General features: G+C 42.0%; 2 protein-coding genes across 9 annotated transcripts in view; one reads left to right on the forward strand and one right to left on the reverse strand.

Moving 5' to 3' along the window:
- The window catches only part of ZFAND3 (zinc finger AN1-type containing 3), a 545,448-nt gene that overhangs the window by 509,212 nt on the left and 10,393 nt on the right, over positions 1-25,843 (forward strand). The window lies entirely within an intron of this gene.
- Positions 1-25,843, reverse strand: part of BTBD9 (BTB domain containing 9) — a 540,815-nt gene that overhangs the window by 388 nt on the left and 514,584 nt on the right. The gene's annotated exons all lie outside the window — the stretch shown is intronic.

Consider the following 25,843-nt stretch of genomic DNA (forward strand, 5'->3'; position numbering starts at 1 on the left):
TGCCTGTCATGGACACCTGATGCATCTAGAAGGTTGTAAACATTTTTGATCAGTTGGAATAAAGGTAGATGGGTTGATAGTCTGAAAGTTACAGATAACAGGACATGGATTCCTGGGAAATGTTCTCATTGGATTATACTATTTCATTACTTTTGTCCCACGGATTTTTTTTTTTTCCCTCTAACATTTATTTATTCTTACATTTGGCAGTTGGGTTATGAGTCAACAGGGGTTGATTGTGGTGATGGTTGCACAGCTCTGTGAATATACTAAAAAAAACTGAACTGTGTACTTTAAATGGGTGAATTTTATGCTATATGAGTTATATCTCAATAAATCTGTTTTGTATTTTAAAGAAGTCAACAGGGCATTACCCCAGGAGAGGAACTTCTTGAAAATGTTCCCTCAAGGACCCCAGCTTGTCAGCAGGGTCCAAAAGAACCCTTTCTTCCAACCTTCCTGTGCCCTCAGGTCAGGAGTAACTCCTGAGGGTCCCTCTCCTCCCGTCGGCTCTCAGGGTCTTCACAGACCCTGCTGGGTGATCCTGGCTTGGACCAGCCTGGAGGAGCCAGGACTCCCACCCCCCCACCCAGGGCCTGGTCGATCCAGAAGCATTTATTGAACCCGTGCTCAGTACAGCCGGCCACCAGGCAGATACAGCCCAACGCTGACCACATTCAGCAAATAGGGGCAAGTGCTGGCCCTGACCTTAAGAGTACCCCATATGGTTGGGGGAGGTGAGACCAGCATACACAGCACCATCCAGGAGGTAAGTGTTGAGCTGTGAGCTGTAGGGGTTTAGAAGAGAAGGGCCAGTCAGAGTCTGTGACTAGCAGGGCTTCAGGGACGCTGGTCTGCACCCCTGTCAGCGCACACATGGACATTCCGCTGCTGAGTAACAGCCAGGTGCCTCCTCAAGCTGGGTGCGTGTCCCTAGTTCTTTGAAGAGCAGGAATCACATCTGCTGTGGTGGTGGTCTTAAGTCTGGGGTATGCAAATCTGCTTTCCAAGGGGCATGCTGGCAACTCTAAGGGAAACAGTTTCCAGATCCTCAAATTCTGTATTTTCTAAAACAGCCCAGGAATGTAATATGCCTTAATTCACAGCAGCCCTCTTCCACTTCACAAACCGGAGGTGCAGCCTCGCCCGTCTCCCGCGTTTGCCATGGTGTGCTTTGCTCTGGGGCATACAGACTCCCTCATGCCAATCCAGAGCACTGGACCGGGTCTGCCCTCTAATGATTCACTGTGCCCTGAAAGCTCTCGCCGCAGCTTTCCTGTCTTCCACTTACTCCCATTTAAGATGAAGCTTGAGCCTGAGTGAGATGTTCTGAATTCAGAATACCCTAAGTGTATGGATGATTGATGCCGATTCTTTGTTTTTTTAACTTTTTATTTTGAGATAATTTCAAACTTACAGGACAATTGCAAAAATAATATGAATTCTATATAGAGAACTCTAACATACCACCTCTCCCAGACACCCATATCCACCAACTTAAACATTTTGCCACCTTTGCCATATCTGTCTTTCTGTCTGTCTGCCTATCTATCTATCTATCTATCTATCTATCTTCTGAACATTTGAGAGCAGGTTGCACTCATCATACTCCTCGGACACAATACTGCCATGTACATTTCCTACAGAAAGGATATTCACTTCTGTAACCACCTTAAGTGCAGTTACCGAGTTCAAGAAATTTAATATTGATATAAAGCTTGCAGTCTGTTTTCTCATTTTTCTTATGTCCCAATGATGTCCTTTTGAGACTTTTATCCTCTATTCTTAGATCCCATCACGTATCCTATATTGCATTCAATTGTTATTTCTTTAATTTCCTTCTTTCTTTTTTTAACTGTAGAAACAGTGCTGATTCTTTTAAGTGTAACTGGAATTGTTCCAGAATTACTAAAAATGTTTGTGAGATACACTGACTAAAACCTATGGGTAAAATTGTTCCATAATTACTTTCAGTTTTGGTGTGTCTTATTCAGTGAAGTAGTTACAATCTATTTCATCAAATCATGTCAGAAAATATTTATTTCTAATAATTAGTCAATTCTCATCTTCTGAAATGTTTATTTTCTTCTATGTTGTATTAACAAAACATAATTATATTAAACTTATGATGAAAAATTTTACACCTCAACCTAAAATGTTCAAAGGATTATGTTTTTCCTCCCAAAGCTCTTTTCAGGGCTATGCAAACAAAAAATGTTTGAAGGCTGCTGTTACTCTGGCACTTAGGGGAATCTAAGTCCTTGATACATATTTTATTAAAAAATTGATAAGCAGGGCCTGGAGGGAAGGTGGGGGCGCATTTTAGGGTTAAAGACAAGAGGAATAATGTAAGTGAAGACCCTAGGGAGGAAAGAACCTCGTGGTGTCTGATGGAACCAAAAAAGCAAGAAGCTGGGGAATGGGGCTGAGAACCATCAGGAAGGGGAAGTTAGTGAAGGGAGCCAATGGGGGCTTTGGGGCAGGAGCACGTGGGATCTGTTCATTCAATAAACATTCCAAGTGCTCCCTGCCTGTCCATCAGGTCAAACAACAAAGGTCCTGGCTCAAGGTTGTGGGCATGCAGTGGGGTAGTACTGTGCTACTGGGGAGACTGATCTGGCAAGAAGGTGCAGGGGGGTTGAAGGCCTCAACAGGGTGGCCACAGAGGCCAAGAGGAAGGGATAGTACTCAAATGGAAAATTACATGGACCTTGGGTAGAGGTGCCGTGTAAAGACGGGGTAAATCCTAGACAGCTCGAGAGGTGCAGACTGAGACACGTTGGCATATAAGGCTGGTGCTCAGGAAGCTGGGGGGATGGCTACACAGGCTTCCTGTAGGGTCTGGAGACCTGAGGAGAGGCCTGGCAGTGGTGGATTCTAGCGAAAGGGTGAACGTCCAGCATAGGCTAAGGTCATTGAGGTTGGTGGCAGGCAGATAGCAGACAGGGACCTCGGCTGGATTTAGGGTGGGCTTCAGTTCCTGAGGGCTCTGATAATGCAAGATGGTTTTAGAGAAACAAGTGTGTTCAGCCAGTGATGTGACAGAAATTGGGGTTTGGGGTGGGGACCAAATGGCCACCAATAACCAGGAGGGCTAGAATCAGAGTTTTCCAATAGAGCCAGGGCTCTCCAAACAGTGTGCCCTTGGCCCAGAGCTTTCTCCCTTTCATCCCTGGACCTCTTCTAAATTAGTCAAAGATCCTAGATTATAAGTAAGATGACATAACTTCTTGCATAGCAGTCACTGAACTTGGGTGAAATACTGAGGTTAAATTATAAGTGTGTAACCGGTTTATATAGTGATGGCTTGGAAAGGAGCCTGTGTAGATGAGCTACAAGCAGCAGGCCACACCACACAGTAGCATGGCCGTACGCAGAACCCACAAGAGAGGGGGTTCTGGCCCTGTCTGGGGAGCAGCCTGTGCTCATGGAACACACTGCAGATCCTCCCCTGGCCTCCCCAGTGCTCTCTTGGGGATGGGCCAACTCTGCTTCCAAGGGGCCTGCCAGCTGGGGCTTTGGTCTGGTCCATGTTTGGTGAGTCTGTTCCCAGGTATGGGTCTGCTCAGTAAGAGGGGAAGGGCACTGGCACTCTGCATGTGGGCAGAGCGCAGCGCAGGGCAGAGCTGGCTGGACACCTACCACTTTCCTGGAGGAAGACCGGGCAGAGGAGGCCCAAGGTGGTGAGACTGCAGTGGGCTCAGGGGTGGCAGGGAGCCTGTGGGGACAGAGGTGCTACAGGCCTGCTTTCTTCTGGAGGAGCTCTACGTCCTCCACAGGCACACCCACTTGCACACACATGCTCCCCCCACTCACATGCTCGTACACGTACAGCCTTCTACATCAGAATCAAGTTCACAAAGGAGAAGACAAATGCAGTATCGACTTTGGAGTTATATTTGAACTATAAATTCTATGCTTACCTTCCCGCAACACTATTTTTTCCATATTCCTACTTCTATTCATTTATCTACCACTGTTTCAAAGTTCACATTTCAAACTCTAATATGAAGACTGAGACCATGCATTTTCCTGGTCCATCCCTCTTCCACTCTGGCAGGGCCCATCTGCCTCAAAGTGAGCTGCTGCCTCTTCCTAAAGGTCAGGGGTCCAGCGCCTTCCTCCTGCTGGGGTGGCCACAACCGCCCACTGCCACAGAGTCACAGCCACAGCTGCAGCACATCAGCCCTCCTGCACAGCCTTCCTTTTTCTTTCTTCTTTCTTTCCTTCCTCCCTTTCTTTTATATGAAATCTGCCTTTTTGGGCCCATCTGCACACGCGTTCCTGTTATCATAAGACAGGAGGGCCTTCTGTGCAGATTAAAAAACCACTTGGGCTATAGGCTCTGACCTGAGCCAAATGGTGAATTTGAAAATCTTCTAAGTGGCCACAGTTAATCTCCTCTTCTCCATCAGCTTCACATTCTTTGAGCTTTTCAAGTAACAAAACCATCTTCTGGTGGGTTAACAACTTAGTTGATTTTGCTTTCTGAACCCCCCTCTTTCCAAATGCTGGGTCTGTGGCTGCTCACAGGAGCTGAAGTGCCCCTTTCTCAGGCCCGGGTTGCTAAGGACACTCTCAGGAGGTGCACCAGGCAGGCTTCTGCTAAGTGGCCAGGACAATCCCCAGAAAACACAAGTTCACTTCCTCCCCTCAAGTTTTCCCCCAAACTTCCTGTAACCGAAAGTTCTATTCCCTTTCTTTATATGTCTCAAAGTCATACTGTGTCCCCACTGCCCATGTCTCCATCTTCTTTGAACAAAGAATTTTCAGAACATGCTGGATTTTACTGCCACCCTTCCTTGTTCTTAACACTTGAGCTCTTTATCCTGACCCTATCATGTTCTTTAATCAGTTATTGTATAATCCTGTTTTCTTCTCTCCCTGTCAGTATCTCTGGAGGCCACTCCTCGGAGCCCCAGGCTGACACTAAACCCTGAATTGACTTACATTTGTCCTACTCCTTATTACCCTTTCTCAAGCTTTCCCCTCCTGTACTGAATGGTTTTTCTCTCCTTTTGCTCTTGCAAGGTTCACCCTTCAGTCCCTGTAGTTTCCAGCCCTGCTCTTCGAGCCTTCAGAAGCCCCTCCCCTTAGCATCCCCCACCCCACCTCTGTCTACTGACCTATCCCAAGTCTCTGTTATTCTTTCCCCTTCTCAGAGCCTCCACGACAATAAACAAATCAATAAAAATCCTGGATTGAAAAATAAAGTAAAAAAGACCTCCGTGTGCTTGGGCACTGACTGAAGGCTTGAGAACGTGCCCCTGAACTAAGGAAGGGTCACCAAGGCCGTGGCCCCACTGGAAGCAGGGTGTGGTTTCGGCTGACTGCGCTGGAAGGCACACACAGTCTGCAGAAATAAACGTTTGCTGACCTGTTCCATTCCCACTGTAGATGCCACTTCCAGCCTGAACTGATCTCTTGTCTAACCTGGATGTTGTTAGCCATCCTGCCCTCTTCAGCCCATTCTGCCTTTAAAGAGCAATGCCAATGGCTGTCAATTCCAACACACCTAACAATACTGAGTGACTCTCACCTGGCTGATTCCCATGATTTCCTACGGCTACTTCTGGAAAAATCATAGTATTCTTCTGACACCACAGAAATTTCTGCCACAGAAATCATGGGAGAGTTTTCGATCTAAGTTAAGGCAAAACTTGAAACCCTGGAAGTCTCAGTTGCTAACTGCCTGCCTGAGTGGCTCCAGGGAGAGGGGAGGAAGCTGTGGCTGGACAGTGACTGAACACTGCAGAGCTGCTTAGAGTCGGGCTTCCATCTGTGACCCCAAAGTCCCAAGGACCAACTAACTTTAATGAGCATCCTCTGAGTATCTCCAAAGAGCCAAGCAGACTGTCAGATTCAAAGGCAACACACAGCACAGTTAATTTTATTAAGTCACAAATTGTGTGGTGAAGATTCTAGTTGAACAAAAGTGTTTTTTCAAGGAGAAAAACGGGTGAGGCCTCAAGTCAGTGAAGGGACAGAGCACACAGCAGGTGTCAGTGTGAGGACGGCCTAGGGCCACAGAAGTTGGGAAAGGCCCCACTCCTAATAAGCATGGCAGGAAGTAAGCCTGGGCAGAGGAAATCAGGGACAAGAGGCTGACTGCACAGTGTGAGAGTTCTGAGTGACCTCTGTGCATGCACACACTCAGTCATTTGTTCATTCCACAAACACTTACCAGGCACCTCCTACCTGCCCCAGTGCAAGGTTCTGGTAACCCTCACTGCCCACATGCCAGGAGGCCAGCACTCACATATGGACAGTGTGGCAGGCACAAAGAGCTCTAGCATGCAGGGAACCATGAGGAACAGAGGCAGGGCCGCAGCCAGCTGGGGGAGTCTGGGGTGCTTCCTGGGGGAAGAAACTGAGCCGAGGCAGCCAGCAGGGAAGAAAGGGCCAGACAAGAGTGAGCACTGACTGTAAAAGGAAAGGAGGGGACCGCTTTAGGTTCTCAAGCCAAAGAGTGATACAAAGAAAGGTGGGCTTGGGAAGTGCTAGAGACCAGGCCCCAGTGGGAAGCAGTGAGGGCCAGGAACAGGGAGGGGGCCTGGGGTCTGGGACAGAGGAGACTTTAAAATGTTATACTTTCTTAAATTTAAAATTATTATAAAAGGACACAGGTTTATGTTGACAAATGCAAATAATACAAATATCTAAAGAAAGAGGTAGATGACAAACTACTAAAACTTGAGGTAAAACTGTTACTAGTATGGAATAAATAGGAAGGAGTCATTTTTAAAGAAAAATAAAACAGAACCTGATAACAGACTCGATCAAGACTGATAAAGAAAAGGATCCACCGTGACTCTAAGGATTCTCTGGAAGAAAAGGAGGAGACAGACTGTGGTGTTACTGGAGGCGGCGGCAGCAGGGTCTGCCTAGGCTCCTGGCACGGCCGGCTCAGCTGCAGGTCCTGCCTAGGTCCTGTGAGGGCCTCAGGGCAGGTCCTGACTTCTGCCAAGGATTCCTTATAGGGCCTGTCACTGTTGCTCTTTTTTTTTAACATCAGCAAACTCACTGAGTACAAACATTTGCCAGGTGTGTTTACCACACGGTCCCTACTGTCTGGACCTCACAGCCAAGCAGGGGCCGGCTGCAGCGGCTAGGGCTCTCCAACAGTCAGGCGCTGCGCTGGGTGCTGTGCGTGCCTGAGCACGTATTTGTTTTCAGCAGACGGAGACAATGACTTGCTCAGGGCCAGTGAATGTTGAAGCTGGGCTCCAACTTCAGGGCTAATCAGCTCCAAAGCTGGATTCCCTCCACTATCCCAACCTGCATCACAGGCATTCCTCATGATTATAACAGTATGTGGTCAGCACTATGTCAGAGGTGCGTGATAAATTCATTGTGTCTGGATGGGAGAAGTTAGGGAAAGGTACAGAGAAGAAGGTGCACATAACCTGGGCATGAAGAGATGGGATGCAGACAGGGTGGGAGTGGCCTTCCCGGTAGAGGGGACACAGGGAAGACTTCCAGATGAAGGTCTGGGCCCTGGTAGCTCCCTCTTGACAGTCTGTTTCCCCAGCCTACTCTGGCCATGGTGAGAAGCTCCATATTCTAGTTTGCTAGCTGTTGGAATGCAATATACGAGAAATGAAATGGCTTTTAAAAACGGGAATTTAATCAGATGCTAGTTTACAGTTCCAAGGCCGAGAAAATGTCCCAATTAAAACAACTCTACAGATATGTCCAATCTAAGGCATGCAGGAAAATATACCTTGGTTCAAGAAGGCTGATGAAGTTCAGGGTTTCTCTCTCAAGTGGAAGGGCAAATGGTGAGCACAGTCAGAGTTCCTCTGTCATCTGGAAGGGCACATGGCAAACAGCGTCATCTGCTAGCTTCTTCTCTCCTGGCTTCTGGTTTCATGAAGCTCCCCAGGAGGCATTTTCCTTCTTCATCTCCAAAGGTCGCTGGTTAGTGGTCTCTCTGCTTCGTGGTGCTGCAGCATTCTCTGCTCTCTCTGAATCTCCCATTCTTCAAAATGTTTCCTCTTTTATAGGACTCCAGTAACTTATCAAGACCCTCCCAAATGGGTGGAGACATGTCGTCACCTAATCCAGCTTAACAACAACTCTTGATTAAATCATATCTCCAGGGAGATGATCTGATTACAGTTTTAAACATACAGTATTGAATAGGGATTATTCTGCCTTTACAAAATGGGATTTAGATTAAAACATAGCTTTTCTAGGGACATACATCTTTTCAAACCAGCACACACCACATCACCCCTTTTTAGAACAGCAGGCCTGGCTGAATCATCTCAGCTGGTAATCCAATCACACTCATCTTGAACCTAACATGGCAATGATGCAAAGCCCACACCCAGCCCGGTTTCTGAACCACTGCAAATGCTTAAGAAATGCCATGGTTGTTAGTACCTTAACATCATCATCATGTGCAGTGTTTGGGTTCCTTCTTTTGGGACCCAGGGCACTTTCGAATGTACCTGTGGCTGCAAAAGGGTATCTAGAGAGGAGACCTATAGGTGGTCCTGAATCTGTTCCTGGCATCACAAGTGAGCCTGTCTTGGGAAATCTGGCTCCTTCACTGATGCCATGTTGTTGTGATTGGCTTGAAATTGCCTTCCCAACCCATGGAGAGGGATGCTTTCTTCATGTGGAAACTGGAGGACACTGGTGGCTCATTTTGTTTGTACAAGTTACCACCACCCCAGGGGAATGTGGCCATCTGAATATGCAATGAAGATACCCCACCACACCTCCAAGCACATCAGCCCATTTCTCTGTCCACCTTTAAGCCTTGTTTTAGATGAAACAGCCAAGTCCAGAGTCTGCTCTTTGCTCAGAGGCTTGTGTGATTCAATTTCTTTCCTTAAAACTTCCCAATTCTACAATATTCCTCGAAAAGGATGTGACCAAAGTGAGTGAGACATACAGGGCAGTGACACACCACTGATTTATGCAAAACCATTACCACAGTTGCCACATCATTTTCCCTTCCCCGTTTCGGGAATCACGTATCCCATTAGCTGGTTTGATTGCCACTGCTCACAAAGGGGCACCTTCGCAGAACATCTTCAGTGGCCTCTGGATCTTTCCCTCAAGAGCAGCTGGCTAATTTGGAATGTTGTTGTGTATATGAATTCCATGCAGCCTTATTCATAATCTCAGTGTCCTTTTCTGTAGCTGCTGTTTATTATCACTTTGCCTTTCCTCTCTGTGAGCCATAATTCTCGCTATGTTTGAGACAGTCCGGTGTTCTTGTCTCCCTGATTCCTGGGGAAAGGATGCACCCAAACACGCCAACCTTTTCTCCATGACCAGCCTAATTCTTCAGCTGGCCGCTGCTGCCACCTTTCATTACAGGGATTCCCCAAGCACTATTTGCTCAACATTTCTTTAAGGTTTTTAAAAGCAGAAGCCTCTGCTAATTTTCCCAAGGTGAGCTGAGAGTCCACCATGAACTGCAACAGAAATTGGGAAAATTTAATAAATGTTGATCAATGACTTTACCTTGCTTTCCTGGTTTCTCCCAAGTAATTTTCACCAACTGCTTCCAAGCCAACCAATACAAATAGGATTTCTCATACAAGCTTTCAACTTACATTTACAAGATGACACATCTTTATAAAATAGATACCTACTTCTCACTGATCTGCCCATGAGTTAGACACAAAGACATGGCTTCTAAATTATACTATTCTGAAGACTTCCTATTTTTCCTTCGCAGTGTCTTGGTATGGTAGCATCACACACTCAAGCAGTGTGCAGCAAACATTAACTAGTCCTGATGATGGTGACAATTAACATCTCTCTTATGTTTATCTCAGGAGCAGAGTGTTAACAATTCATCTATAGACTGAAGAAATGTTGTATTTGTGTTTCTTTTTCTTTTTGTATTTGTGTTTCTTTAAAAATGAAGATTGTTTCCCAGAAAATGTTTCTTTTTATAAGCCAAGGTTTTATATATGTGCATCTGAACAGCCCAAAACATTGTTTTCAACTAAGGAGCCCAATTCATAGGGAGACAGTTTCCAATTGTGAGCAATAATTTTTCAGGATTGTTTTAGGAGTGATATGGTACCCAAATAGTCTTGCACAAGTACTTATCCCTAGTAAGGATGGAAGTAAGTTTCTTGGTGAAAGTGCTTATATATGGCAAGTTTTAAATTTTCCAATGCCAATATGGTTTCCCTTTTACTTTCTTATATCCACATAGCTCACACCAACCCAAAATAACTGAAAGTCATTGCCTGGAAGTTTCTGGAAAAAGAGCATTTCTACTATGTAAAACTCCAGACAGCCCTGGAATTCCTGACTGCTACTTTTTATGTGTGCACAATCCAGAAATCTGGAGAGAGATCCACTGGCTCATTTTAATCTGTCCCTGGAATGGTAGAGATATCTTTCAGTGAAAGAAAGAAAATGTTTCAATTCCTAGATTTCTGGGATGCCTGAATCCTTACTGACTGATGCGGCTTTACCAAGCCCCCTTCCTACTGGACAGGCAGGAGTGAGCTGCCTGTGGCACTGCTCTCCCCCAGTACCGGTGTGGCCCAGCTGCCCTGGGCATCTCTTTACTACATCCAGGCTCAGGGTGTGTGTGCTGTGTCTTGAAGAGTTCCAGCGGCATGGAGAGTTCAGGCCTACCTCCTAACTGCCTGGGCTCAGCAGTGGGACACCATGCGAGATTCTCCTCAAGAGCTCGATGTTTCCATTATCTCCCTGCTCAATGGCTCCTGAGCTCCCCTGCTCAGCTTCTGTAGATGTTTTCTCCCAGGCCAATTGCTTGGTGCAGAACTATTGTGGCTCCAATAAAACAGGTATAAAGATTATGGAGTGCTTGAAACAATGATTTGTGCTCAATGTTGTGTCACTTTCCCTCTCTTTTTCCAATAAAATCTTTCCTAATAGACATTTAAGCATAAAGATGCCCATAAAAAAGACCTTCTTTTATAATTATGTGATAAATATTTTTCTGTCTTTTTCCTGTCTCACTGAGAAGTCCTAGTTCATTCTCCTTATTTTAAGATAAGTATCCTGAGAGCTGGGAGATAAGTGACTTGCTGGGGGTCACATGGCTGTTTGGGGGTGAAGCTGGCACCAATGCCGAGGCTGCCTGCCTCCCTAGATGGGGCACCTGGACCAGACGTGACACAAGGCCTGGCCCTTCCTTCAACTTACTTCTCTCTCCTCCCCCACTCATTCCCCACCTCCTTGCCCCATTCATGATGGCTCTTTCTCAGAGCTTACTTCTATCTAGAACCTCTCTCTGTACTCCTTCCTCCTAGCCTGACTCTTCACTATTTGCATATGTAACCCTTAAATCCATGTATATGCTTGAATAATTCACCTTTCCTTCTGCTGACCTATATTTTCTTGCAACTAATTTTTTCAGATTTTTTTCATAACAATGAACAGTTCTACCCATCTCCAAGAACATGGAGTTTATAGCCCTGGTGCCATCTTCAGTTCTCCCTTGCTCTCCAAATCTAGGTTGTCATGAGTGAGTCCTGAGAGGTGATTTCCTTTGAAACCCGACACCAAAGCTCTGGTCCCTGGTCTGATTTCTGAAGAGGTTACTGTATGGCAAGCACTGGGTGCAGTGCTGCTGGGGACACAAAGATGAAACCATGTGGTGGTCTCTGCTTTCAAGGACTTCATGGCAGCTGAGGCCCCAGAATGAAGCCTCCTGCTCGGACATTCATGCAAACTCAGCAGGTGCCAGGATGCCTTTTCAGCCTAACTGTCCCCATGGCCCAGGTCCCTGCTGCTCTTGTAAACACAGGACCTAGTCCTGCCCCATGAATGCCACTTCTGTCTCATGAACACTACACAGGTCATGTTCGGTGACATGCGAAGCCAGGATGGTTTTGGATATTTATCGCCTCTTGAAGATTTTTTTGTGTGCCTCCCATCCCTAAGCCTGGTATGGGAAACGCCTGCAGGGCCGGGTTATCTCTCCCAGGAGAAATTTGAGCTCTAAGGCTAGGACTGTGTCTCTCTCCTTCTCTGCGAGCTCTTGGATGGAGGGCCTTGTCTCTGCATTTATTCCGTTTCTCTCTTCGGCTCTGCCACTGGGAGGCTTGCCTCATTCTTGGGGCTACTATAACTGATGGGGAATTCTGGGCCTTGGGAGTCAGTATATGACAGCTTCGAGGTGCGATTTTTGGGCTTGGATGACAATCCTCCAGAGGATGCTGCAGGGAAAATGCTTGGGGAACCAAAGAGGGTGTGATCTGCCCTGAGGGAGCAAATCTGGGAAATCATTATCACCATGCCAAGAATGAGTATTTATTTATTTTTAACAGTCTGTTTCCCTGTTTTTTTCTTTCACTAGAGCCACATGTTGCTATGGGAACGAGGATGGCACTAGGAGCTCACAGCCACTCACCGGCCTGTCAGAAGCCTGTAAATAAATCCTGCTTCACTCCAGGCTCTGCAACGAGTAGTCCTGGGGGGTGGCTCAAGCAGCCACTTGCAGACTTTCTGTCCTGCTGGTGCAGGTTTGTGCACTGTCTCCTGAGGCAAATACAGGGGTCGATATCTATTCCCAACATGCAAGCATCAGGTGTGCAGCATGATCTGCTGTTCCCCAACGTCCCTAACATCATCTCATTCATCTCTGCCCAACCCAAGAGTCCAGGATCACTTGATCCATTTTGTAGATGAGGAAAGCTCTCCCTCCTCTGGCTGGGCCCCAGCCCTGCATCCATTCCCATCAGGTGCCGCTTCTGTTCACTCCACTGCACTTATGTCTCTACAATCGACTTGGCACAGCTACTTGAAATGCCACATATACCTAAATCCTTTCATGTGGGGTGATTCCTATCAGGCAGTGGAGTGGCAATGCCTCTAAGGGAAGGGAATTGGTTCTTCTCCCAGCATCGAGCACGGCTGGTGATGAAGCCCACAGGAGCCATCCACTCGCCAAGGGCTGACTTAGATAACCAGGCCAGGGCGGAACTGGCTGAAGCCTGTGGCTTTACTATATTTTTTTTAGATTTAAACTTTTTTTATTGTATAGTATAACGTAGATACAAAGCAGAGAAATAAGAAAAAAAAACAACAGTTCTCAAAGCACTCTTCAAAGAGTGGTTACATCCCACAGTGGATCTATCCCAGAGTTTGTCATGGGCTACGATACAATCCTCTCATATTTTTCCATCTAGCTGCTCCAGAATATAGGAGGCTAGATGGCTTAAATACTTTTTTATCATCACAATCGACTTTTTCCCTTCTTTTTTTGTGAACAATCAAATAAAGCACAGCACCATAATTAGTTGTAGAACATATTTCAGACTTTGACATGGGTTATAATTTCACAATTTTAGTTTCTTACTTCTAGCTGCTCTAAAATACTGGTGATTAAAAGAGATATCAATTTAATGATTCAGCAATCATATTCATTTTTTAAGTCCTATCTTATGTGTATAATTCCACCATCACCTTTGATCTTTCCATACCTCTCTTTGGGGTTGTTTGGGCTATGGCAATTCTAAATCTTTGCTATTGGAAGGGTATGTCACTAGTATGGGATAGGGAGATGAAACTATCTGATGTTCCGAAGAGGCTGGGCTAGGTTTCAAGACTTATCTGGACCAGGGATCCAGCTGCAGGTTGTAGCTTTCTGGAAAGTTACTCTAGTGCATGGAACCCTTGTGGAATCTTACATATTGCCCTAGGTGTTCTTTAGGATTGGCTGGAATGGTCCTGGTTGGTGGTTGGCAGGTTATGATAGGTAGCAAAGTCTACCTGAAGCTTGCGTAAGAGCAACCTCCAGAGTAGCCTCTCAACCCTACTTGAACTCTCTCTGCCACTGATACTTTATTAATTATACTTCTTTTCCCCCTTTTTGTCAGGATATAATTGTTGATCCCATGGTACCAGGTCTGGATTCATCCCTGGGAGTCCTCTCCCACATCGCCAGGGAGACTTTCATCATGGATATCATGTCCCACACGTGGGGGGCAGGGGCAATAATTTCACTTGCAGAGTTGGGCTTAGAGAGATTGAGGCCACATCTGAGCAACAACAGAGGTCCTCCAGAAGTAACTCTTAGGCATGCCTACAGGCAGTCTAGGCTTCTTCACTACCTACATAAGCTTCACAAGACTAAGCCTCATGTTTGAGGGCATGGCCTGTTGATCTGAGTATCCCTAAGGTTTAACACAATTATCAGGGGATTCCTTGATGGTAAGGTTTGATAATTCCATATTTTTCTCCCCTCCCTCAGGGGACTTTGCCAATACTTTTTGATTATCTATTTAATGTACTCTAGGATATTTCTAGGCATTATAATTATACAGGATTAGATGACCTCTTTCTTATTCTTTGCCTCCTGTGTTTCAGTTGTTCAAATGAGCTATACAGATAGGTTGAATTAGATTATGCGCTACAGAAAATTTCAGTTCCAGACCAAATAAACCTTTTATCCATTGGTCTCAAAGAGTATGTGTTGTCTAGAATATAGACACTGTCTTCCTTACTCCTATGTTCTGAATTACTTTAACCTGAACCAGTTTGGCCCCATTCGTATCTCTAAATATCAGGTTACATATATAAAACAGCCTCTCAAAATCCAGAAACAATAATCACCACTCTGGACTTACTGTGTCTGCTCTAAAAGCTTACAATCTAGGCTCCTGTTTCCTTATAAGTATTTTCTAAAGGTGACCATACCATTGTTGTTTTTTTTGTTCCTGGCTTATTTCGTCTCACCAAATGTCCCATGTGTTCATTCACATCGTTGCATGCCTCACAACATTGTTCCTTTTTGTAGCAGCACAACCTGCATTCATAAGTATACACCATCGTTAACCAATCTACTTCTCCGTCAGTGCATCCTTCAGCCACCTGAATTCATCCGGCATCATGTAGAGTCCATCAACATTCTCAATTTTAGATAATTTCATTGTTCCCAAGAGACAGAAAACTAATAAACACACCCTCACCAAATAGGAAATCTAAACCTCCTCTTAACTCTTGTCCCTCACCCCATTATTTACCTCTGCTGTTGCTGTGGTATTGTTGATGGTTTCCTTTTGAACGCAGCTCATAGCATGCAGTAGCAGTTTTCCCCCATACTTGAACACTCTTTCTACAAGAATCATGTCTTTGAAGTAATTCTTCTGAGAACTCATCCATATTTCTAGTGTGAATCAGTGGGACACATAGGTCTATACAACCCCTTTCAAACTTGTTCATCTTCAATATGGTAATATTACTTCTAGACCCACTAGAGAATCACCTTCACTCCTATCTATCCCTTATATTAGAGTTCAACCTCATTAGCTAATGGTTCACTCTTCTCTGGCTTCTGTGTATCTCTAAGTCCCCTATATTCTGTATTATAAGCCTCCGATTATACCTTTATGCTGGTCATAAAAGTGGAATCATACAGTATCTGTCCTTTTGTGTCTGGCTAATTTAGCTCAGCATTATGTCCTCAAGGCTCATCCATCTCGTCATGTGTGTCAGGACATCATCTTGTCTTACTACTGTATAATATTCCATTGTATGTGTATACCACATTTTGTTGATCCACTCGTCTGTTGATGGGCATTTGGTTTGTTTCCATCTTTTGGCAATTGTGAATAATGCTGCTATAAACATCAGTGTGCAAATGTCTGTTTGGTCTGTTGCTTTCAGCTCTTCTGGGTATATACCACATAATGCTATCACTGGGTTGTAGGGCAACTCGATATTTAGTTTCCTAAGGAACTGCCAAACAGTCTTCCATAGTGGCTGCACCATTAAACATTCCCACCAGCAGTGCATAAGTGTCCCAGTTTCTCCACATCCTCTCCAACATTTATAGTTTCCTGTTTGATTAATAGCAGCCATTCTTATAGGTGTAAAGTGGTATCTCATTGTAGTCTTGATCTGCATTTCCCTTATAGCCAGTGAAAACGAGCATTTCTTCATATGCTTTTGAGCCATCTGTATATGCTTTTCAGAAAAATGCCTATTTATATCGTTAGCCCATTTTATAATTGGAGTGTTTGTTCTTTTGTTGTTGAATTGTATGATTTCTTTGTATATACAGGAAATCAAAGCTTTGTCTGATATGTGATTTCTAAATATTTTCTCCCCTTGAGTTGGCTGCCTCTTCACCTTTTTTGACAAATCTTCTGAGGTGCAGAAGCATTTGATTTTGAGGAGTTCCCATTTATCTATTTTTCCTTTTGTTGCTTGTGCTTTGGATGTAAAGTTCAGGAAGCTACCTCCTATTACTAGGTCTTGAAGATGTTTCTCTACATTTTCTTCTATAAGCTTTGTGATGCTAGCTTTTATATTTAGTTGTTTGATCCACTTTGAGTTGATTTTTGTGTAGGGTGTAAGATAGGGGTCCTTTTTTCATTCTCTTGGCTATTGATAACCAGTTCTTCCATGTTCAATTATTGAAAAGACTATTTTCATCCCAGTTCAGAGGATTTGGGGGCCTTGTTGAAAATCAGTTGAACATAGATTTGGTTGTCTATTTCTGCACTCTTGATTTGATTCCATTGGTCAATGCTTCTGTTTTTGGCCAGTACCATGCTGTTTTGACCACTGTGGCTTTATAATAGGTTTTAAAGTCTAGAAGTGTTAATCTTCCCACTTCGTTCTTCTTGTTTATGATGTTTTTAGGTATTTGGGTCTCTTTCCCTTTCAGATGAATTTGGTGATTAGCTTTTCCAGTCTTCAAAGTAGGTTGCTGGAATTTTGCTTGGTACTGTGTTGAATCTGTAGATCGATTTGTGGAAACCTGACATCTGAACTATATTAGCCTTCCTATCGATGAGCATGGAATGTCTTTCCACCTGTTTCAGTCACCTTTGATTTTTTTTTTACCAGTGTTATATAATTTTCTGTGTACAAGTCCTTTATATTCCTAGTTAAGTTCATTCCTAAGTATTTGATTCTTTTAGTTGCTATTTTGAATGGAATTTTTTCCTTAACTGACTCCTCAGCTAGGTCATTGCTTGTGCATAGAAATGTTACTGATTCTTGCATGTTAATTTCATATCCTGCCACCTTGCTAAATTTGTTTATTAGTTCAAGTAAGTTTGCTGTAGATTTCTCAGGAACTTCCAAGTATGGTATCATATCATCTGCAAATAATGAGAGTTTTACTTCTTCCTTTCCAATCTGGATGCCTTTTATTTGTTTGTCCTGCCTGATTTCTCTAGCTAGAACTTGTAGCACAAGGTTGAATAATAGAGGTGACAGTGGGCATTCTTATCTTGGACCTGATTTAGGGGGAAGTCTTTCAGTCTCTCTCCATTGAGTATGATGCTGGCTATCGGTCTTTCATTTATTCCCTTTTATCATATTGAGGTAGTTACCTTTGATTCCTATCTTTTGGAGTGTTTTTATCAGAAAAGGATGCTGAATTTTGTTGAATGCTTTTTCAGCATCAATCAAGATGATCATGTACTTTTTCCCTTTTGATTTTTTAATGTGCTGTATTACATTAATTGATTTTCTTGCATTGAACCATCCTTGCATTCCTGGGGTAAACTCTACTTGGTCACGGTGTACAATTCTTTTAATGTGCTGTTGGATTCGATTTGCTACTATCTTATTGCAAATTTTTGCATCTATGCTCATTAGGTAGATTGGCCTGTTGTTTTCCTTTGTTATAGTATCTTTACCTGGTTTTGGTATTAAAATGATATTAGATTCATAAAATGAGTTTGGTAGAGTTCCTTTTTCCTCAACTTTTTTTGGAAAAGTTTGAGCAGAATTGGTGTTAGTTCCTTCTGGAATGTTTGATAGAATTCCCCTGTGAAGCCATCTGGCCCTGGGCTTTTCTTTGTAGGAAGATTTTTGATGACTGATTGAATCTCTTTACTTATGACTGGTATCTTCCATTTCTTTCAGAGATCTTCCATTTCTTTCTTTCAGAATGTTTGTGAGTCTCCAGGAATTTGTCTATTTCATCTAAGTTGTCTAGTTTGTTGGCATATAGGATCCTCTTATGATTCTTCTATGATTTCTTTTATTTCTTCAGGCACTGTGGTAATACACCCCTTTTCATTTCTGATTTTGTTTATTTATATCCTCCCTCTTTTTTTCTTTGTCAGTCTTGCTAGTGGCCTGTCAATTTTATTGATTTTCTCAAAGAACCAACTTTTGGTTTTATTGATTCTTTCTATTGTTCTTTTGTTCTCCCATTCGTTTATCTCTACTTTAATCTTTGTTATTTCTCTTCTTCTATTTGCTTTGTGGTTAGTTTGCTGTTCTTTTCCAAGTTCCTCCAGGTTTGTTGTTAAATCCTCAATTTTTGCTCTTTCTTGTTTTTTAATATAGGCATTTAAGGCAATAAATTTCCCTCTCAGCACAGTCTTTGCCACATCTCATAAGTTCTGGTAAGTTTTATTCTCATTTTCATTCATTTCCATATAGCTACTGATTTCTCTAGCAATTTCTTCTTTGACCCATTGGTTGTTCAAGAGTGTGTTATTTAATCTCCATATATTTGTGAATGCTCTCATTATTTTGTGGTTATTGAGATCCAGCTTCATTCCACTGTGATCAGAGAAAGTGCATTGAATAATTTCAATATTTTTAAATTTAGAAAAACCTGTTTTGCACCCCAGCATATGCTCTATCCTAAAGAATGTTCCATGAGCACTAGAGAAGAATGTATTGCCTTGTGCTTTGGGGTACAATGACCTATATATATCTGTTAGGTCTAATTCATTTATCAGGTTATTTAACTTCTCTGTTTCCTTGTTGTTCTTCTGTCTGGTTGCTCTATCTATAGAAGAGAGTGGCATATTTAAGTCTCCTACTATTATTGTTGAAATATCTATCGCTCCCTTCAATTTTGTCAATGTCTATCTCATGTACTTTGGAGCTCCTTGATTAGGAGCATAAACATTTATGATTGTTATATCTTCTTGGTGAATTGACCCCTTAATTAGTATATAGTGTCCTTCTTTGTCTCTTATGCTGTCTTTACATGGAAAAATTTTTTTCCATCCTTTCACTTTCAATCTATTTGTATCCTTATATCTAACATGTGTCTCTTGTAAGCAGCATATGGCTGGATTATGTTTCTTAATCCATTCTGCCAATCTGTATCTTTTAATTGGTAAATTTAAGTCCATTAACATTCAAAGTTATTACTGAAAAGGTGTTTCTTGATTCCACCATCTTATCTTTTAAATTTTATATGTACTTTCCCCTCTTTCTCTTTGTATTCTTTAAATTACCCTTAGTGGTACTCTTCAATTCCATGCCCTCCTTCATACCTCCCTCTCCTATATATATATACATTTTTTCCAGCCAGCAGAACTCCTTTTAGTATTTCTTGTAGGGGCAGTTGAGTGTTGATCTTGTAACTTGCCACTTTGCTGTACTTTTGCTGTAACTTTTTGTCTGTGAAAACTTAAATCTCTCCCTGAATTCTGAAGGACAATTTGGCTGGGTACAGAATTCTTGGCTGGAAGTCTTTCTCTTCCAGGATCTTGCATATATCATACCACCACCTTCTCGCTTCCAGGGTGCTAGTTAAGTAGTCTGAACTCAGTCTTATTTGATTTCCCTTGTATGTAGTTGATTGTTTTTCTTTTGTTGCTTTCAGGATTTTCTGCTTCTCTTCAACATTTGACAGACTGATTAGTATGTGCCTTGGGGAAGGCCTATTTGGATTTATTCTGTTTGGAGTTCTTAGGGCTTCTTGAGTCGTATATTTATGTCCTTTATGAGGGTTGGAAATTTTCTCCCAATATATCCTCAACTACTCTTCTAGCCCTTTACTCCTCTCTATCCTTCTGGGACACTAATGATTCTTATATTTGCGCTCTTTGTTTTGTCTATCATTTCCCTGAGTTCCCATTCAATTTTTTCCATCTTTTCTTGCCATTTGCTGTTTTGAGTCTTTGAAGTCAATTATCCTGTCCTCTATATCACTTATTTTTTCTTCTTTCTGTTCAGATCTGGTGTTGTGTGCCTCTAGTATGTTTTTTACTTAGTCAACAGAGTTTTTAATCTCTGTGATTTCTGTAATTTTTCTCTTTATTCTTTCACATTCTCTTTATGCTCTTCTACTGTCTTCTTGTTCTCTTTTATGTCATTTGCTATCTCACTTATTTAAGTAGAGTTATATGAGCATCTTTGATTAGTTTTTCCAATGTCTGTGTCTCCTCTGGTGCTTTAATTTTGTCATTAGGCAGGGCTATATTTGTCTGCATTGTGAAATGCTTAGTGATCTTCTGCTGTCTTTGTGGAGTGTGAATATCTTGATTGATTTACCTTGGGAGTTGATTTCTTTTAGTAGTCTAAGGCCTTGTGTTTGCAGGATGGTTGCAGGGAGCAGGGCATGGGGTGGAGCACTCAGTATGGTGACTTGTTTCAGGGCAGGTATGGGAGCAGGTTGGGGATATTATGCTGATGCTTGTAAACGTGAGCACCTAGCAGCCAAGGAAGATGTAGCTGTAGGGTGCACCAGTTTCCCAAAGTGCCACCTCAGTCGCCCTCCTGCCCCTTCTCTAACTTTTCTATGGAGCAGGGTCAATTTTGAGCTACTCTAGTTGGCCATCTTCCCCGTGGCTTTACTATTTACTAGGCTATTTAGGAGACATAGTAGCCTGGAAGCTAAGGGCCAGACTGCCTGGATTCAAATCCTGGCCCTGCCATTCAACAATGGACTGGCATTGGGCAAATTAACTAATGTCTCAGTTCCAGTTTTCCTCACTATTTCTCCCTTTTTATTAAAAAAACAAAACAAAACAAAACCTCTTTTATTGTGAAAACTGCATCCTAAAAGGTACATAAAATATAATGTACAATTTATTGAATAATCATACAGCCAACACCCATGTAAACCAGGAACACAGCTGGGGCCAGCAGCCCTTCCATTCCATTGCTTTTTTATTTTTATTTAATAGTCCTTTACCAGTTGTGTATGTATCCCTGTATCCTTAAATATTACAGATTAGTTTTCCCTGTTTTGAAATTTACAGGAATGTGACTCTGCTATGTGTTCCTTTGCCTCTGGCTCCTCTCCTTCTGTCCATGTTGGCTGTGGTGTGCTGTAGGATGCACTCGTGCTTTGCTCTTCCATTTTCCCCTAGATGGATAAGTGCGGGCTTCCTGCCTGGGTCTATTATGGACAGAGCTGTTACAAACATTCCCACTTCTACAGCCTAACCTCCCACAAGAGTGTCTTCAGGGACCTGCATGGGAGTGGAAATGTTTTATCATGAGGCAGGTGCACAGGTGTTAGCAGATAATACCATGCTGATTTCCAAAGTGATTGTGTCCTGTTTATACTTCCACAGCACAGATAAGAACTGCCCATTGCTCCACATCTTCACAAACACTTGGTACTGAGTTTCATCATCTTGAAAATGAGGGTAAGAGCAGAACGTACTTCATATGTACAGAGTAAACAGTATAATAAAAAAGACTCAGAATAGGGCCTGACACATGGTAAGTGCTCAGTTAATAGTAGCTGCTATTATCATTTATAACAATAAGTTGGTATTATTATAAGTGTCCTAAGCTAGTAGATGGTGAGACATTTGGTATACATGATTTTCTATTTACAAAATCCCCTGGTTTCTGGTTTAAGAAACTCTTGAAGATGATTGCAGTAGCTCTGCCTGGGAATGCCATGGTCTCTCCAAGATGAAAAGTTATTTTGCTAAATATTATCCTTAATCTTTTTTTTTACTTTTATTTATTAAACATAACAACATATAAACACAAACATTCTTACCATATGATCCTTCCATTCTTCATATATAGTCAATAACTCACAATATCATAACATAGTTGTATATTCATCATCATGATAATTTCTTAGAACATTTGTATCAATTCAGAAACAGAAATAAAAAAAAAAACAGAAAAAAATTCATACATACCATACCCCTTACCCCTCCCTTTCATTGATCATTAGCATTTCAATCTACTAAATTTATTTTAACATTTATTTCCCCTATTATTTATTTATTTTTAATCCATATGTTTTACTCATCTATTGATAAGGTAGATAAAAGGAGCATCAGACACAAGGTTTTCACAATCACACAGTCACATTGTGAAAGCTATATCACAATCATCTTCAAGAAACATGACTACTGGAACACAGCTCTACAATTTCAGCAGTTCCCTCCAGCCTCTCCATTACACCTTAACTAAAAAGGTGATATCTATACAATGCGTAAGAATAACCTCCAGGATAACCTCTCCACTGTAGGATCTCTCAGCATTGACACTTCATTTTGTTTCATTTCGTTTTCTCCCCTTTTGGTCAAGAAGGTTTTCTCAATCCCTTGGTGCTGAGTCCTAGCTCATTCTGGGATTTCTGTCCCACATTGCCAGGAAGGTTTACACCCCTGGGAATAGTTTCCCACATAGAGAGGGGGAGGGCAGTGAGTTTGCTTGTTGTGTTGGCTGAGAGAGAGGCCACATCTGAATAACAAAAGAGGTTCTCTTGGAGGTGACTCTTAGGCCTAATTTTAAGTGGGCTTAGCCTATCCTTTGTGGGGTTAAATTCCATCTGAACAAACCTCAAGATTGGGGGCTTAGTCTATTGCTTTGGTTGTCCCCACAGCTTGTGAGAATATCAAGAATTCTCCACTTGGGGAAGGTGAATTTTCCCCCTTTCTCATCATTCCCCCAAGGGGACTTTGCAAATACCTTTTTATTCACTGTTTAAATCACTCTGGGATTTTTCCGGGCATCACTCTGGACAAACCTACAATGCCCTTCTCAAGGTTCCATGTACTTGTGGGGTTCAATTAAGCTGTCCACATAAGTTTTATTAGGAAATGCACTAGTCAAAATATAAATTTTGTAGCAAATAAACATTTTTTGCTTTAGTCTCACACATAAGTTAAAGTTTTAAAATATTATTTACCATCATTTTCAACACCCTAGTATTGACATTCCTTTGTTTCTCATGCATAAATATTTTTAAATTTGTACATTTAGTCACTATCATTTAGGCATTCCTAGATTATACCATCTCAGTCTTTATCATCTATCTTTCCTTCTGATTTCATTTGTGCCCTCAGGCCGCCTCCCTCTGTCATTCTCATATTCCGCTTCATTCAGTGTGCTAACATTATTTTACTACAGTTAGGTAGTATTGTGCTATCCATTTCTGAATTTTTACAATCAGTCCTGTTGCACAATCTGTATCCCTTCAGCTCCAATTACCCAATATCTACTCTATTTCTATCTCCTGATGGTCTCTGTTACCAAATGAAATTCTCCAAATTCATTCACTAATGTCAATTCATATCAGTGAGACCATACAGTATTTGTCCTTTTGTTTCTGGCTAATATCACTCAGCATAATGTCCTTAAGGTCCATCCATGTTGTTACATACTTCATAACTTTAGTCTGTCTTACAGCTGCATAATATTCCATTGTATGTATTAACTACAGCTTGTTTAGCCACTCGTCTGTTGATGGACATTTTGGTTGTTTCCATCTCTTGGCAATTGTAAATAATGCTGCTATAAACATTGGTGTGCAAATGTCCATTTGTGTCCTTGCCCTCATGTCCTCTGAGTAGATACCTCGCAATGGTATTGCTGGGTCATAAGGCAATTCTATACTTAGCTTTCTGAGGAACTTCCAAACTGCCTCCCACAGTGGTTGTACCATCTGACATTCTCACCAACAGTGGATAAGTGTGCTTCTTTCTCCACATACCCTCCAGCACTTGTCATTTTCTGTTTTATTGATAATGGCCATTCTGGTGGGTGTGAGATGATATCTCATGGTTTTGATTTGCATTTCTCTAATAGCCAACAAAGTTAGGCATCTTTTCATGTGCTTTTTGGCCATCTGTATTTCCTCTTCTGAGAACTGTCTGTTCATGTCTTTTGTCCATTTTGCAATTGAGTTGTCTGTCTTTTTGTTGTTGAGTTGAACAATCTCTTTATATATCTTGGTTACTAGCCCTTTATCTGATATATCACTTCTGTCTCCCATTGTGTAGGCTGTCTTTTTACTTTCTTGATGAAGTTCTTTGATGCACAAAAGTGTTTAATTTTTGAAGAGTTCCCATTTCTTTCTTTCTTTAATGCTCATGCTTTGGGTGTAACATCTAGGAAACCGCCTCCTTATAAGATTTATAAGATATTTCCCTACATTTTCTTCTAAGAGTTTTATGGTCTTAGATCTAATGTTTAGGTCTTTTATCCATTTTGAGTTAATTTTTGTATAGGGTGTGAGGTATGGATCCTCTTTTATTCTTTTGCATATGGATATCCAGTTCTCTGGGTACCATTTATTGAAGAGACTGTTCTGTCCCAGGTGGGATGGCTTGACTGCCTTATCAAAGATCAATTGTCCATAGATGAGAGGATCTACATCTGAATACTCTATTCGATTCCACTGGTCAGTATATCTATCTTTATGCCAGTACCGTGCTGTTTTGAGCACTGTAGCTTCATAATATGACTTAAAGGCAGGTAGCATGAGATCTCTCACTTCATTTTTCTTTTTCAGGACATTTTTAGATATTTGGGGCACCCTGCTCTTCCAGATAAATTTAGTTATTGGTTTTTCTATTTCTGAAAAGTAAGTTTTGGGGGTTTTAATTGGTAATGCATTGATTTTGTAAATCAATTTAGGTAGATCTGACATCTTAACTATATTTAGTCTTCCAATCCATGAACACAGTATGCCCTTCCATTTATTTAGGTCTTCTGTGATTTACAACTTCTTGTAGTTTTCTTCGTATAGGTCTTTTGTATCTTTAGTTAAATTTATTCCTAAATATTTTATTCTTTTTGTTGCAATTGTAAATGGAAGTTTTTCTTGATTTCCCCCTCAGATTGTTCATTACTAGTGTATAGAAACATTACAGATTTTTGAGTGTTGATCTTGTAACCTGCCACTTTGCTGTACTCATTTATTAGCTCTAGTAGTTTTCCTATGGATTTTTCGATGTACAGTATCATATCATCTGCAAACAATGAGAGTTTCACTTCTTCCTTTCCAGTTTTGATGCCTTGTATTGCTTTTCCTTGTCTAAGTGCTCTGGCTAGAACTTCCAACACAATGTTGAATAACAATGGTGATAATGGACATCCTAGTCTTGTTCCTGATCTTAAAAGTTTTCAGTTTTTCCCCATTGAGGATGATGTTAGCTGTGGGTTTTTCATATATTCCCTTTATCATATTGAAGAAATTTCCTTCTATTCCTATCCTATGAAGTGTTTTCAAAAAGAAAGGATGTTGAATTTTGTCAAATGCCTTTTTCTGCATCAATTGAGATGATCATCAGGTTTTTCTGCTTGGATTTGTTGATATGGTATATTGCATTAATTGATTTTCTTATGTTGAACCATCCTTGCATACCTGGGATGAATCCTACGTGCTCATGGTGTATAATTCTTTTAATGTGCTGCTGAATTCGATTTGTAAGAATTTTGTTGAGGATTTTTGCATCTATATTCATTAGAGAGATCGATCTGTAGTTTTCTTTTCTTGTAGTATCTTCGTCTGGCTTTGGTATGAGGGTGATGTTGGCTTCATAGAATGAGTTAGGTAGCCTTCCCTCCTGTGTTAGTTAGATTCAGTTGTCAACTTGGCCAGGTGAGCATACCTAGTTTTGTTGCTGTCAACATAAGCCAATGGTACATGAACCTCATCTGTTGCTAATTACATCGGCAGTCGGCTAGGAGGCGTGTCTGCTGCAATGAGTGCCGTTTGACTTAATTGGCTGGTGCTTAAATGAGAGAGTGCAATGTAGCACAGCCTAAGCAGCTCGGCATTCCTCATCTCAGCACTTGCAGCTCAGCCCAGGTCTTTGGAGATCTAGAAAGAAGTCACCCCAGGGAAAGTTGTTGGAACCCAGGGGCCTGGAGAGAAAACCAGCAGAGACCATCCTGTGCCTTCCACATAAGAAAG

This window comes from Tamandua tetradactyla, chromosome 5 (genome assembly GCF_023851605.1).
Source record: "Tamandua tetradactyla isolate mTamTet1 chromosome 5, mTamTet1.pri, whole genome shotgun sequence".
In the NCBI taxonomy this organism is placed as follows: Eukaryota; Metazoa; Chordata; class Mammalia; order Pilosa; family Myrmecophagidae; genus Tamandua; species Tamandua tetradactyla.